A 2,977-nucleotide genomic window follows, 5' to 3' on the forward strand; every position below is an offset into this window, starting at 1 on the left:
CATATTTTAAATAAAAATAAACTTTTATAATATATCAAAATTAATTTTTATAATTTACTATTTAATAATTAAAATAAAGCATCTTTACATCAAAATAATTACGAAGAATCTTCGTCGTAATATATATCCACTTTCAAACAAAGATGGACGAAGAAATGGTTGTGAATTAAATCATCATGTTGAAACTTGAAAATAGTGGAGATCCCACTAATATAACTTATTTGCAATTTCTACGAAAGGCTAACCAATTACGTGGCTGAAAACAGTAAAAACAAGTCTAAAATAATAATGGAGACCCCACGAACATAACTTATTTTGTTTTTTGGACGTTGAACATAACTTATTTTCAATACGAAAGCCTTACCAATCAATAAATACTTTACCTTCTATTTGTACGAAAGGCCTACCAGTCAATAAATAATTAAATACATTTTTCTCTTTTTAAGTTTAAGATAAGGTTTGATATATATTTACAGGTGATTTTATTTTTCACGAGAAGTTTTTTTAATCTTTTCATTTAATAATATCTTATGCTAATATATATTTTACATTTCACTGAAAAAGATAGCTTCTAAAGAAAAATAAATAAAAAATAATGTAAAAAATAAGGATTTAAAAAAATACACAACAATATATATTAGTTCAATTTAAAATATCTATGTTTAATTCTGTTCGGTAAGTCGGTTTCTGGTCGGTTCGGGTGAAGATCCTGGGAGATGGTAGGGGCTCGTCAGGTCGTGGACTGTCGGCCAGAGTTGCGCGAGGTCCCGAGTACTTTGTGTGGGTAAAGGGGGGGTGCCACCTACAAAGACACTCCAACGCTCTTGTCAGTAAATGTGCAGGCGGAAAGGGTGATGTGATATGTGACGTACCTCGGGGGAAGAGCCAATCTTCCCCTTATATATTGTCAGGGGTGGGCCCTGTAAAGGCAGGCCCACTACTCTCGAGGTGTTCCCTTCACAGCTGTGGGTGAGCTGTTACGGACGCGTGTCTGGGTCGGCGATGGGGCGCCCTATCCCTGACCGCCCGGGTCGGGTGGAGCTCGGGTCGGCCCAAGCCAACAGAGGGTTTGGGCTGGGCCGTAACAGTGCCCCCACGCGCCAGTGGTAGCCGTGAGGACTATTGGTGGCGCGTTCTCTCTTTCTTCTTAGGTCATCGCCAGATCGGCCGCCCGTAGGGGGGACGTGCCCCCTGCGCGCGTGTCTTTTGGTTACTGAGGTAACCGTTCAGCGCTTCGTTCTCCGTGCTGAGCATTGAATGCTCATAATGGGTTGGGAATCCCCGTACGCAAAGACTATTTTGCCCCCAGTCTTTCGCGCTCTCTGGGGATAGTTTTAAATGGTTTGTTTTCGCTTTATCCCTCTTTTTTACACTCCTGCTTCTTCTATCTTCTTGCTATCTTCCTCCCTCTTTCAAAGATCTCAGAGCATTGGTGTGTTATCCTCACGCATCTTCCCTTCGTCTTTCTTAGTTCCTTGCAACAAATTCAGGTAATCCTTGGGCTTCTCTCTTTTTGCCTTGTTGTTGAATGTCTATTGCTTGCATTTGCTTTTGTGTTTCCTGTTGTCTCGTTTGGTTTTTGTTACTAGATGACTTTCTAGTGCTTGGGTAAATGGGTTAAGGGAGGGGTACCATTCCAGGGCAGGCTTTTAGGTAGCTTGCTTGATAAGTGTAGTTTTTCCATGCTTAATTTTAACTGTTCAGTAGGATGAACATAGTTTCTGGGTGTTTTCCGGGCTCCCGATCTCATAGTCTAACGGAGTGGTACCCCGCTGTAGGTATGCCTCGTGTTGTCGCTCGGACTTCTACCTCCGCCGCCAATTACGACCCTTACGCTTGGGTGACCTCGGACATAAAGGACTCGCCTAACCAGATGGATCTGGGAGAACTGACGGAATTCCGGCAAGCCGGGTACTTATGTGGGGGGACGGACGAGGAGACCAACTACGAGACCTTCGTTCCTGCCCCCGACGAGCGGCTGTACGAGATCAACCTCCGTTCTCCCCGGGTTGCCGACTGGGTCTGGTTTTACAAGGCCATGTTTACCCAGGTCGGCGTTCGCCTACCTTTTTCCGATTTTTAGATGTCTCTCCTCGGTCGGATATCCGTGTCGCCGTCGCAGTTCCATCCGAACAATTGGGCTTCTATCCGCTGTTTCGAGATGGTCTGTGAATATCTCGAGCTGCCGGCGTCAGTGGATGTCTTCCTCTTTTTCTTCAACCTCACCAACCCCTCCAAACAGGGGAAGGCGAGAAAAGGGTTCCTTTCTTTCCGGTCCGCCCAAGGTCGGAGGATATTTGGTCTGTTCGAGGACTCTTACCATGGGTTCAAGTACAAATTCTTCAAAGTTCGCCCTGCTAAAGGTCGCCATCCCTTTTGGTTATCGTTAGAGGGGGAGCGCCTCATCCCAACATATTGGAGTTTTGGGGCGGGGTCTAATTCGTTTATTAAGGTGACGTACAAAGGGATGTCCCCTATAGATAAGAAAATAGCTGATGTGTTGTTTGCCCTCTTTGGGAAGAACCCCGTGAACCCCCATCTTCTCATGGGTGAACGGGAGGCCGCCAGGAGCTATATCCGTGAGTCGTTTTGTTTCGTGTTCGTACTGTTTATTATTGCTTATTTTTCTTGATCTGACGACTGATGCGTTTATCCGTTTGCTGCAGTGAAGATGCCTGCCTCAGTGACAGGGCTCGAAAATTTGATGAAGACCTTCTTCGAGGAAAGCGACGAGGAGAAGGCTGAAGAGAAAGACGCCGGGAAGTCGGAGGGGCCTTCCGGGGAGAAGGAGGGTCAGTCTGTGCCCTCTCCCCAGGATACCGACATGTCGGGCAAGAACCCAGAAGGGGCGCAGGCTTCTCCCCTTCTCGAGGTCGTCGTTGGCGGGCACTCATCCTCTACCCATCAGGAAGATGACGATGTGGAACTCATCCACACCTCTAAGAGGCGGAGGGCGTCTGCGAGCCCGGAGGGGACT

The sequence above is a fragment of the Arachis ipaensis genome, chromosome B08, assembly GCF_000816755.2.
Source record: "Arachis ipaensis cultivar K30076 chromosome B08, Araip1.1, whole genome shotgun sequence".
Lineage (NCBI taxonomy): Eukaryota > Viridiplantae > Streptophyta > Magnoliopsida > Fabales > Fabaceae > Arachis > Arachis ipaensis.